The sequence below is a fragment of the Salvelinus sp. IW2-2015 genome, unplaced genomic scaffold, assembly GCF_002910315.2.
Source record: "Salvelinus sp. IW2-2015 unplaced genomic scaffold, ASM291031v2 Un_scaffold1800, whole genome shotgun sequence".
Taxonomy (NCBI): Eukaryota; Metazoa; Chordata; class Actinopteri; order Salmoniformes; family Salmonidae; genus Salvelinus; species Salvelinus sp. IW2-2015.
The window spans coordinates 86164-99898 of NW_019943173.1; the positions used below are offsets into that span (position 1 = coordinate 86164).

The 13735-nt window shown below is 41.4% G+C and overlaps 1 pseudogene; it reads left to right on the forward strand.

The window, feature by feature from the left end:
* The window catches only part of LOC112072011 (transcription factor COE1-A-like), a 41135-nt pseudogene extending 38127 nt beyond the window's left edge, over positions 1-3008 (forward strand).
* The last annotated feature ends 10727 nt before the right edge of the window (positions 3009-13735 follow it).

The following is a 13735-nucleotide window of genomic DNA, read 5'->3' on the forward strand; positions in this document are numbered from 1 at the left end:
CTTACAGTGCAAACAAATAATTGGAGCAAGAAAAACAAAAGTACAAAAAAGGTGCAAGGGGACATCTAGTGAACAAAACCTGAACAGTCCTGGCCAAAACCTGACAGAGTCCCCCCCTAGGAACGGCTCCTGACGTTCCTACCAGCCTTCTCAGGGTGGAGGACCCTGAACTGATCATTCCCTTGTTAGTATTTAAACCCTGTGTGTTCCTTAGTTCCTTGCTCAGTGTTTGTAAGTTAGCACCCAGCCCCAGCCCAAGCCTTGTTTTATATAGACTTTTCTCTTGTTGGATTTTCCAGAGGTTCTCTGGTTTTGTTCTTGTTTATTATTTGAGTAGTCTTTTGAGGTTTGTTTTTCCCTGCTGTTTTTTACCACTTTGTGGATTTTTCGTTGTATTTTGGAGGATATCTATTTTTTATTAAACCACCATCTCTAGTACTGCTGTGTCTGCCTCATCTTCTGGGTTCTGCCAATTATTTAGTGACTGTTTCTCGCACCGGGTCCTGATAACTGAGGGTATTTTGTGTTTTGGGAACCTATGTCTTGTAATATACCCACACTGTTCCCATAACCTCATGAAATGTTCTGGGAACCTTTAAAGAACTCAAAAAGGCTGCTCCGTCAACATTCTTGCAACATAAAAGGAACGTTTTGTGCACCGTGATACAAACATTAACTGACTGTCAGCACAACTGGACAGTTGTAGTGTTTTGGGAACCTATCTCTCGTCATATCCCCACAACGTTCCCATAACCTAAATAAACATTCTGGGAACCATTAAAGAACAGATTAAATGTGTTCTAGGAACGATCTTGCAACATCAGGTGAATGTTTTTTGTCCCCTAAAATAAACAGTGTGAATCAACCGCATTACTGGACAGTTTTTTGTGTTTTGGGAAGATATATTTTGTGATGTCCCCATGATGTTCCCACCAGGCTGTTAGCACAACCTAATGAAACATTCTGGGAACCATTAAAGAGCAGACGAAACAACCATTTTGCAACATCAGGCGAACGTTTGATAAAAACATTGTATAATCATCAGTTTGACTGGACAGTTTGGTATTATGAGAACATTTGCTTCAACCTAGCGAATGTTCTGGGAACATTCACAGAAACAATTTTGGTTTGCTGGGAAAACATTACTGGTATATTGTGTTATTACATTACCAGGAAACCTAATAACAACTTTTTGGGAATGTTATGTGGTGGTTGTTACAGATGTTGTGCACAACATTTTAGTGAATGTTACGAGAACATTCCAAGGATATTTAATTTAAAACGTAAAAATAAAAATAAATGTTATCATAACTTTTAAATAAAGCCATAACTAGAATTTAATGGGAATCTTAGCTAATGTTCTGGGAATGTTCCCAGTCTACTGGGTTATCTGTAAAATCTATAACAGCTGAACTGAGTCCTGTTGTCTGTAAAATCTATAACAGCTGAACTGAGTCCTGTTGTCTGTAATCTATAACAGCTGAACTGAGTCCTGTTGTCTGTAAGATCTATAACAGCTGAACTGAGTCCTGTTGTCTGTATGACTATAACAGCTGAACTGAGTCCTGTTGTCTGTATGACCATAAAAGCTGAACTGAGTCCTGTTGTCTGTATGATCTATAACAGCTGAACTGAGTCCTGTTGTCTGTATGACCTATAACAGCTGAACTGAGTCCTGTTGTCTGTATGATCTATAACAGCTGAACTGAGTCCTGTTGTCTGTAAGATCTATAATAGCTGAACTGAGTCCTGTTGTCTGTATGACTATAACAGCTGAACTGAGTCCTGTGTCTGTATGACCTATAACAGTTGAACTGAGTCCTGTTGTCTGTAAGATCTATAACAGCTGAACTGAGTCCTGTTGTCTGTATGATCTTATAACAGCTGAACAGATCCTGTTGTCTGTATGATCTATAACAGCTGAACTGAGTCCTGTTGTCTGTATGACCTATAACAGCTGAACTGAGTCCTGTTGTCTGTAAGATCTATAACAGCTGAACTGAGTCCTGTTGTCTGTAAGATCTATAACAGCTGAACTGAGTCCTGTTGTCTGTATGATCTATAACAGCTGAACTGAGTCCTGTTGTCTGTATGATCTATAACAGCTGAACTGAGTCCTGTTGTCTGTATGATCTATAACAGCTGAACTGAGTCCTTGTCTGTATGATCTATAACAGCTGAACTGAGTCCTGTGGTCTGTAAGATCTATAACAGCTGAACAGAGTCCTGTTTCTGTAAGATCTATAACAGCTGAACTGAGTCCTATTGTCTGTAAGATCTATAACAGCTGAACTGAGTCCTGTTGTCTGTAAGATCTATAACAGCTGAACTGAATCCTGTTGTCTGTAAGATCTATAACAGCTGAACTGAGTCCTGTTGTCTGTATGATCTATAACAGCTGAACTGAGTCCTGTGTCTGTATGATCTATAACAGCTGAACTGAGTCTGTTGTCTGTATGATCTATAACAGCTGAACTGAGTCCTGTTGTCTGTAAGATCTATAACAGCTGAACTGAGTCCTGTTATCCCTCCTGTTGTCATCTGTTGACCAGTCCCCTTCTGTTCCTCTCGCCTCCCCTCCTCTGTTCCGTCCCTCTCTCTAATCCTGCATCTATCCTCCTCGTTCCTCCTTTCTTTCCTCCCTCCCCCTCAATCTCTCCCTCCTCCCTGCCCTTCTCTCTCTCCCTCTCTCTCTCTCCCTCCCCCCCCTCTCTTCCCCTCCCTCTCTCCTACCTATCCCTCCTCTCTCACTCTCTCTCCTCCTCCCTCCCACTCTCCCTCCTCCTCTCTATCTTTCTCTCTCCTCCAGTCGTTCCCTCCAGTCCCACCATGGCCTCCACCACCAATCTTCCCTCTAATTGCAGTAGTTCTTCAGGCATCTTCTCCTTCTCTCCGCCAACATGGTGTCTGCTGCGGTCAAACAGAAGAGCGCCTTCGCCCCCGTTATACGGCCGCAGACCTCCCTCCACTCACCTACACCAGCACTATTGCTAACGACTGCAAGGTAAGCTAGCATGTTGGCTAGTTAACATGCTAGCGAGGCAGTAATTAGTCTATGGAAAGTTAGCAATTAGTCTATGGCCTGTTGATGAGTTAGCTAGAGTCAAGCCAACTCTATACCTCTCTCGATACCCCCTATCCCCTTTTATAATAATGTTGTGGTTTTCTTTACCCTTCTCTCCCAATTTCCCCTCTTCGTCTCCCCCCCCTCTTTCTATCTCCCTCTCTTCCTCCCCTCCAGTAGATCAGTCTTTTGTGGACTCCCCCTCCAGCTCTCTTCAGGGTCTGGCCTTCTCCTGAAGTATGTTATCTCTCTCTCTCTCTCTTTCTTCATTTAATCACCATCAAACCTTCTCTTCTCCTCCCTCTTTTCTGTTGATTATATTGGTTCACTCACCCTCCATCACTCCCCTCCCACAGGGGTTTTCTCCTCTTTTCCTTGTCCACGGGACTTCCCTTTCTCTGTATTTGTCTTCCTCTAGTCCAGTTGTTTCTCATATGATCAGAGGAAGCCAGTGGTGTGTTGTGGCTAATACTAAGCTAGCTGAAAATAGCTTCAAGGTTTAGCCCTTCAGAGAGCTGAAGTGTTGTGTTGACTTTGTGGTCATACGGAAAAAAACTAAATCCTTCAGGTTGGTCACACAGGAAACAGTGAATCATGTGGGAACTACTGCTTTAGTCTGCCATAAGGTCTATCCACTGCTTTAGTCTGCCATAAGTTCTATCCACTGCTTTAGTCTGCCATAAGTCTATCACTGCTTTAGTCTGCCATAAGGTCTATCCACTGCTTTAGTCTGCCATAAGGTCTATCTACTGCTTTAGTCTGCCATAAGGTCTATCTACTACTTTAGTCTGCCATAAGGTCTATCCACTGCTTTAGTCTGCCATAAGGTCTATCCACTGCTTTAGTCTGCCATAGGTTATCCACTGCTTTAGTCTGCTATAAGGTCTATCCACTGCTTTAGTCTGCCATAAGATCTACCACTGCTTTAGTCTGCATAAGGTCTATCCACTGCTTTAGTTTGCCATAAGGTCTATCCACTGCTTTAGTCTGCCATAAGGTCTACCACTGCTTTAGTTTGCCATAAGGTCTATCCACTGCTTTAGTCTGCCATAAGGTCTATCCACTGCTTTAGTCTGCCATAAGTCTATCCACTGCTTTAGTCTGCCATAAGGTCTATCTACTACTTTAGTCTGCCATAAGGTCTATCCACGCTTTAGTCTGCCATAGGTATATCCACTGCTTTAGTCTGCCATAAGGTCTATCCACTGCTTTAGTCTGCTATAAGGTCTATCCACTGCTTTAGTCTGCCATAAGGTCTATCCACTGCTTTAGTCTGCCATAAGGTCTATCACTGCTTAGTTGCCATAAGGTCTATCCACTGCTTTAGTCTTGCCATAGGTCTATCCACTGCTTTAGTCTGCCATAAGGTCTATCCACTGCTTTAGTCTGCCATAAGGTCTATCCACTGCTTTAGTCTGCCATAAGGTCTATCCACTGCTTTAGTTTGCCATAAGGTCTATCCACTGCTTTAGTCTGCCATAAGGTCTATCACTAATTTAGTCTGCCATAAGGTCTTCCACTGCTTTAGTCTGCCATAAGGTCTATCCACTGCTTTAGTCTGCCATAAGGTCTATCCACTGCTTTAGTTTGCCATAAGGTCTATCCACTGCTTTAGTCTGCCATAAGGTCTATCCACTGCTTTAGTCTGCCATAAGGTCTATCTACTACTTTAGTCTGCCATAAGTCATCCAGCTTTAGTCTGCCATAAGGTCTATCCACTCTTTAGTCTGCCATAAGGTCTATCCACTGCTTTAGTCTGCCATAAGGTCTATCCACTGCTTTAGTCTGCCATAAGGTCACTCTACTACTTTAGTCTGCCGATAAGTCTATCCACTGCTTTAGTCTGCCATAAGGTCTATCCACTGCTTTAGTCTGCCATAAGGTCTATCCACTGCTTTAGTCTGCCATAAGTCTATCCACTGCTTTAGTCTGCCATAAGGTCTATCCACTGTTTTAGTCTCCCATAAGGTCTATCCATGTTTTAGTCTGCCATAAGGTCTATCCATTGTTTTAGTCTACCATAAGGTCTATCCACTGCTTTAGTCTTGCCATAAGGTCTATCCACTGCTTTAGTCTGCCATAAGGTCTATCCACTGCTTTAGTTTGCCATAAGGTCTATCCACTGCTTTAGATCTTGCCATAAGTCTATCCATTTTTTTAGTCTGCCATAAGGTCTATCCATTGTTTTAGTCTGCCCATAAGGTCTATCCACTGCTTTAGTCTGCATAAGGTCTATCCACTGCTTTTAGCTACCATAAGGTCTATCCATTGTTTTTAGTCTGCCATAAGGTCTATCCATTGTTTTAGTCTGCCATAAGGTCTATCCACTGCTTTAGTCTGCCATAAGGTCTATCCACTGCTTTAGTCTACCATAAGGTCTATCCATTGTTTTAGTCTACCAGAAGGTCCATACAGGTTGATAGAGGTTCTCTCTCCCTCTCTCTCTCTTCCTCTCTTCTTTCTCCTCTCTTCTCTCTCATCTCTCCCTCTCTCCCTCTCTTCCTCTCTCCCTCTCTTCTCCCTCTCTCTCTTCTCCCTCTCTCTCTTCCTCTTTTCCTCTCGTCCTCTCTACACAGTTACCTGTCCATCGGTGTGCTATTCAGACACACAGAAACACAATCCCACAGAGCTGGAGACACTTAGGACTTAAGCAGAGAATTAGTGGAGTGGAGCAGGACAGGAATCCCTCTGTGGTCTCCGTATAAAGGGGGTGGGGGAGTGAGGATATAGCCTCGGTGTCATGGGGAAGGAGGGAAGAAAGTTACAGACGCGAGCCCAAGACCGGTCCAGCCAAACCATGAAACACACCACACCAAAGTAACTGCCGCAGGCCCACCGCCAATACAACCGAGAAGCTCACCAAACCGTCAGGCCAACTCGTCGATGACCACCAGACGCCAGCCACCAGCCAGACCACCAGAGCCAAACAACCCGTCACCAGCCAGACCAGCCACAGAGCCGTAGCCACCATGAACCCCACAGCCAGAGCCGTCACAGCCCGCCAGATGCAGAACAGGGGTGAGGAGGGCAGGGCGCAGCAAAAAGGTGGGTTTGGAGAGGACATACAGGAACGTTAAGGGAGAGGTGTGCATTGAAGGTAGAGGTTTTAGAGGAACATCAAGGAAAGTAATGGAGAGGGTGATTGAAGTCAGGGTTTGAGAGGAGTGCATACGAGCAAGGGACAGGGTGTGATACGAAGAGTAGGCGTTTGAAGAGCGGAGCATAGAGGGAAGTCAGGGGAGAGTGCATAAAGGTAAGGGTTTCTGAGAGCGGGAGCATAAGGGAAGAAGGGAGCAGGGTTGATAAAGGGAGTTTGGAGGGAGCATAGGGAAGTGACAGGGAGACGTTGAAATAAAGGTAGGGTTTGAGAGGGAGCCATAAGAATTGAGTAAGGAGAGATTGATATAGGTGAGTTTGCAGAGCGAGCATAAGGGAAGTAAGGGGAGAATTTGGATTAAGGTAGGTTTGCACGAGAGGATATCATATTTTTCATTTATGTCGTTGTTATGTTTATTGACGAATACTGGGCAAGTCCAGTTAAACCAGCATTCTTATCTCTTCAATGACGGTCTAGGAACAGCTGGTTACACTGCTTGGTTCATGGGCAGAACGACAGCATTTTAGGAGAAGTTAAGGGAGAGGTTGGATTCGAGGTCAGGGTTTGAGAGGAGCTATAAGCGGAAGTTAAGGGGAGCAGGTTGATAAAAGGTAGGGTTTAGGGGAGCATAAGGGGAAGTTCAGCGGGAAGCAGGTTGATAAAGGTCATGGTTTGAGAGAGGCACATAAGGGAACGTAGAGGTTGTGAAAGGTGAGCAAGCAGAAGCGGAATAAGGGGAGATGATTAGAACAACTGATATTGCTGCCTTCCCAATAGACCTCAGGCATCAGGTGATATTTCCGCATCAAGACTCCATGTACCATCTATGTGAACATAAACCAGCTACGCAGGCATGACCCTCCAACACATAGAGACACGAGCGAGACACAACAAGCCCACCCAGTTACGAGAGTCTGCAGTGTACCACAGCACGCTGCTTAACTAGCACGCCAAACCCACACAGACATCTGATGATGTGCCATCAACTACACACTCAATCAATTAGGCCAGCACAACCGCACATCGACTCCAACTCATGCAAATGCAAAACACACACTGCTGTCAATCTGAATGATTGATCAAACAGACTAGATGCTGAATTAGATGAAACATCAGAAGAAGGAGGCATGCTTTCAACTGAGAGCTATTACACTGACATTTTCACTGTCAAAACCAGTCACATATCACAACTAAATCTCTTGACACTCATGACTACACTGGATCCATCTACAATCTGATTGCACATCAAAACCACACCATGCACTGCCCATCCGTAAATCTATGAGCACATAAAACACCACACATGATCCAATCTAACATCTGATGCACCACATCAAAACCACACACATGGACTCAGCATCTGAACATCTCGATGTGACCATCAACACCAGACCACAGAATCGATTACACCATGAACAACACACATGACTCCCAATCTAAATCTATTGACAGTCACTATAACACCTCAATTCAAATGCAGACCCCCAACAACATGGACTCCACATATAAATCTATTGACACATCACAAACCAGCATCACATTGAGCCATTAAATCTGTATCTGACACATCAAAACCACACACACATGACGTCCACAGTACTGAATCTATTGACAATAGCAAAACCACATGCTCCCAATCTAAATCTGTGACCATCACAAACACACACATGACTGCAATCTGAAATCTATGTGACACATCAAAAACCCACACATGATCCAATCTACAATCTATTGACACATGCAAAACCACACACCTATGCGACTTCCAATCTAAATCTAATTGAGCACATAAAACACACACATTGGACTCCAATCTAAATGATTGACAACATCAAAACCCCAACATGGAACTCAATCTACAATCTATTGACACATCAAAACCACCACACATGACTCACAATGCTAAATCTATTGCACACATCAAAACACCCACACATGGACTCCAATCTACACAATCTAATTGACACCAATCCACAACACCCACACATGACTGCCAATCTCAAATCTCAGGACACACTCACAAAACCACACACTATGACTCCACATCTAAATCTAATTGACACATCAAAACCACACACATGACTCCAATCAATCTATTGACCATAAACCCACACGATGCCAATCTAAATCTATATGACACATCAAAACCCACATTCAACTATGACTCCCAATCTAAATCTTCATTGACACATCAAAACCGCCACACATGACTCCAATCTAACATCTATCCATAAAACCACACATGACTCAATCTAAATCTATGACACACAAAACCACACACATGACTCCAATCTTAAATCTTCATTCACTACACATCACAACCCACACTCATCACACTCCAATCTAAATCTTATGACACATCACAAACCACACACCATGACTCCAATCTAAATCCATTGACACATCAAAAACCAACACCCATGACTCCACATCAAATCTAAATTGACACATCAAAAACCACACATGACTACCAAATCTAAATCTATTGACACTCAAACCACACCATGACTCCACATCTCAAAAACTATTGATGACACCATCAACAAGCTCCACACATGACTCCAATCTAAATCTATTGACACATCACAAAACCACACATGACTCCAATCTAAATCTATTGACACCTCAAAACCACACATGACATCCAATCTAAATCTATTGACACATCAAAACCACACATGACCCAATCTAAATCTATTGACACATCAAAACCACACATGACTCTCAATCAAATCTCATTGACACATACAAAACCACACAAAATACTCCAATCAAAATCTAATTGACACATCAAAAACACACAGATCCACATCAAATCTATTGACACATCAGAAACCCACACATGCACTCCAAATCTAAAACTATTGATCGCAACATCAAAACCCCACACATTACTCCAATCTAAATCCTATTAACACTACATCAAAACCACACATGACTCCAATCTAAAATCTATTGCAAATCAGCACACAGATCCAAGTCTAAACGTGACACATCAACAACCACAACACCCAATCTGAAATCATTGACACAATCAAAACCACACATGACTCTACATCCAAATCTATTGACACATCAAAACACACACATGACTCCAATCTAACATCTATTGACACATCAAAACCCCCACACATGACTCCTAATCTAAATCTATTGACACATCAAAACCACACACACATGACTCCAATTCTAAATCTATTGACACATCAAAAAACCACACAACACATGACTCCAATCTAAAATCTTATGACACATCAAAAACCGACTACACCATGACTCCACATACTAAATCTATTGACACATCAAAAACCAACACATTGACTCTAATCTAAAATTTATTGACACATCAAAACCACACACATGACTCCAATCTCAAATCTATTGACACATCACAAACCCCACACCATGACTCCAATCTTAGAATTCAATTGCCACATCCAAAACCATCACACATGCACTCGCCACATCTAAAATCTATTGAACAATCAAAACCACACACCATGACTCCAATCTCAACATCATCATTGCCACATCACAAACCCACACATGACTCCAATCTAAATCTATTGACACATCAAAACCACACACATGACTCCAATCTAAATCTATTGGCACATCAAAACCACACATGACTCCAATCAAAAACAACGTCTATTAACCATGAGCCTATTTATTTTCACTATTTCCTGTCTCATCTGTCATCACTTCATGTTGGCACTATGAGAGAGAAGCACACGATAAGGCAGCAGAATCGGTGGCGTTACGCAGTTTCCTGGGGCCGTATTGATCAGCAGAAACCCAAACCAGTCTAATGGGAATGAGTGGCAATAGAGACATAATCCTGATTTGAACTATACAGGGAAATAAAATAAGGCATGTGTTATATCAGACATTTTGTGTAATAGAATTATTAATCATGAATACAGTTCATATGGGTTTTATACATATTTTCTTATAAATAACCTCTAAAATATATCCAAACAAACATTAAAAATTAAACAGAGCAAGTGCAGGAGTGTGTGGTACGCTAGTGAACGCAATCCAAAGGGTTACAGTTAACAGGCCTTAAATGGCACCCTATTCTCTACATAGTGCACTACTTGGCCATGTGTAGTGCACTACATAGGGAATTGGGGCTCATGGGACATAGTCTTGGAAGAGCTGGTTAGATCACAGCATAGCATGAAGAGATTCTGAAAACACAACGAGAGTGGAAGGCTGTTTCAACTGCAGCCTGTGTTCCAAGTTGGCGGAAACACAGAGGGATGTTTTGGTTTTGAGGGGGTGAGAGAGAGAGAGAGGGATAGAGAGAGAAAGTGAGAGGGGAAAGGAGGATGATATCTTTGTACACCAGATGCCGTTATGTGACTGTTCTGATGACGGATGAAACACAGACTGACCTTTCTCTCTCTGTGTGTTTCTCTCTCTCTCTGTTTCTCTCTCTTTCTTTCTCTCTGTCTCTGTCTCACTCCTTTTCCTCTCTTCCCACAAACAGTGATTCCCGGGATGATTGATCCATCCATGTAGATCTGTGAACGTTGAGAATTTGGGAATGTTGACAGGGAGAGAACATGTCTGAGGTGTCTCTGTGTCACACTCCAACCCTCTGGACCTGAACAGAACACTGAACTCAAAATGGTTAAACTCAGGCCTTTCTAGAAGGAATCTCATTGGAAGGAAGAAGGAAGAAGAAAACGACAAAAATAACATTTGTTGATGTCATTTCCTTCCTGGTGAACTTGTGAACCTTCTCAGACACACCTTGGAGTCGAATAATACAGTTATTTAAATTGAATTGAATCRAACTGAATTTAATCAAACTGAATATAATGTAATTTAATTGAGGAAGGACTGTAAGATGCCTCATGACCGTGTCCACATCACAATTGAGTGACAATAGTACTGACCTCATGACAAAAGCATTTATTTGTATGTGTATTTATTGGTATAATGTTTAAGTTAGATCTATTGTATGCCTTCCTGCAGACTGTAACACATACAAACAACACTGATGCTGATTGGCTATAAGGGTTTATGTAAGTAGATTGCTCTGACATGACTGGATAGGAGTTAACATGGGTTGTAACTAAGCTGTCTTGTATCAGTTTACATTTAGTAACTGTAAACAAACACTGTATAGCCTCAAAACACAGTTCAAATTATAATGTCCATATCATGGATGGTCATGYCTTGCATCCATAGCCATGTCTAGGAATTTGAGAGTGGTTACATTTCTCCATCTTTCAGCTTTTTACTGAAACAGTGGCGGGGACCATACTTTGTTATTGTTTCAACTGTGGATTGTCCTTTTAAATGATTCAAACAGACTGAGCTGAAAGATAACTTTTGACAAAGATTTTTGCTGCTAACTTATCACAGAAATAGAATCAGAGATGTGCAATTCCCTTTTAATTTCAATCAGAAAACACATTTGATGAAATATCAGATTAGAATTACAATTTATGTAATATATTTGTGTCTATAAATATAAAAATGATGGGTTTATGATTTGATTTATTTTACTTTGTTTCACCAAAGTTATACTTCTAAATATAATATAAACATGAATATGTCTTAAGGCAGCTCTCGACACAGATGGTCATTTCACTGTCAAGCTCTCATCATCTATACTTTGCAAAAATGAGAACCACGGATTTGGATACAAAACAGCGATTTCTGTATAAAGTTCTCATTTAAATAATGTATTTATCTTTTGGATGTGTACATTTTGCATTGCTTCTTGACCCTAATTCTAGCTTGTTCTGTGTTAGTTTATAAGTGTCAAAGTGTCACAGAGTTATGTTTTGTCACCCACTGTGTAAATGTGATCTCACATGTTGTATTTTGTATTTAGTTTGTTTGGGGCTGTATTGTCTAGACATTGTTATTTCCCATCCCAAAATGTTATCTATTTTATTTATTTTTATTTGTAGGTTAATAAAAGTTTCGTTTTTCCTGATTTGAAAATGTTTTTTTAAATGTTATGTCCAAAAGCAGCATCTTATTCTGATAGCAGTTGGTTTGGATTTCCACCAACTGTCGTTTTCTAATCTAAACTCCAAAGTCCAAACATCAGTCCATGCTCGACCCTGGTTACCACTTTACAGTATTTACACACACTCAAACACTTTATTCACCTTAGTCAACCGTTTCCTCCTCTCCCTCTCCTCCACCTCTTCTTCTCCTTCTCCCTCTATCTTTCTCTCTATTGGTCCATTTTTTTAATCTTTCTCTTTATTGGTCCGTTTTTCTCTCTTTCTCTCTATTGGTCCGTTTTTTTATCTTTCTCTTTATTGGTCCGTTTTTCTCTCTTTCTCTCTATTGGTCCGTTTTTCTCTCTCTTTCTCTCCATTGGTCCGTTTTTCTCTATCTTTCTCTCTATTGGTCCGTTTTTCTCTCTTTCTCTTTATTGGTCCGTTTTTCTCTATCTTTCTCTCTATTGGTCCGTTTCTCTCTCTCTTTCTCTCTATTGGTCCATTTTTCTCTCTTTCTCTCTATTGGTCTGTTTTTCTCTCTTTCTCTTTATTGGCCCGTTTTTCTCTATCTTTCTCTCTATTGGTCTGTTTTTCTCTATCTTTCTCTCTGTCAGCCCATTGTGCGTCTTCAAGCTGTTGCCGGACATAGAATCGGACTTTCTGTTCTTGAGAATTTTGCGCAGAAGACTGCCTGTTGATAGACTTGGGTGTTGTCAGGTGCTGGCGTGAAGCTTTCACCGTGCTGTTCAGATCGAGGAGGGGTTGGCGTGAAGCTTTCACCATGCTGTTCAGATCGAGGAGGGGTTGGCGTGAAGCTTTCACCATGCTGTTCAATCGAGAGGTGGGTCTGTTTCAAATGAATTAACCTCTAGTTGGAAACGTTGCTTTGTACAGCGCTTCATCGAATTATAAAGTTTTGTATTGCGGAGACAAAACAGCCAAACCAAATAGCTGGTGCTTTTTCACTCTGGTGTGTCTGAATATGCTGGTTAGTTAGGGGAAGTGCATTAAAATATAATCTACGCTATGGATTGTTATCATTTTTTAATGAAAATTCTGCTGTAAAATTACTTTTGGACTTTTACAATATGACTGTAAATGAAAGTGACCTCTGTCTGTGACCTTCTCTCTCGTTCTATGTTGTGTTTTGGGAATAGTTCTCTGTTTCCTCTACAACTTGATCTCACCAGCTCCAGATGATATTTGACGTAATTCCATGTCATTGTTCTCTGTGATTGTTCTCTGTGATAATTCCATGTTCATTGTTCTCTGTGATTATGTACTTTACATACCAAGTGTCAATTCAGCACAATGAGGAACAAGGAGCCAGAGCGAACCGTATTGACCAGCTTCCTAAACCTATTAGTTAATGATGATTTCTGGAGTTATTATTCACATACTGTGCACGCCCACCACAATTAATTCAGTCATCATATGCATTTACAATTATTAGCAGAAAATGATCCGTTTTTATCTACGTTTACTAATTTAAATTCAGGAGGCTGTGATGGGATGAATTTGTTTAAAAAAACAGATCGGAGGATTCTGCGACCTCACAGTCTTCCTGGGTGTCCGCAGTTACTCCAGGTTCAGTTTAAC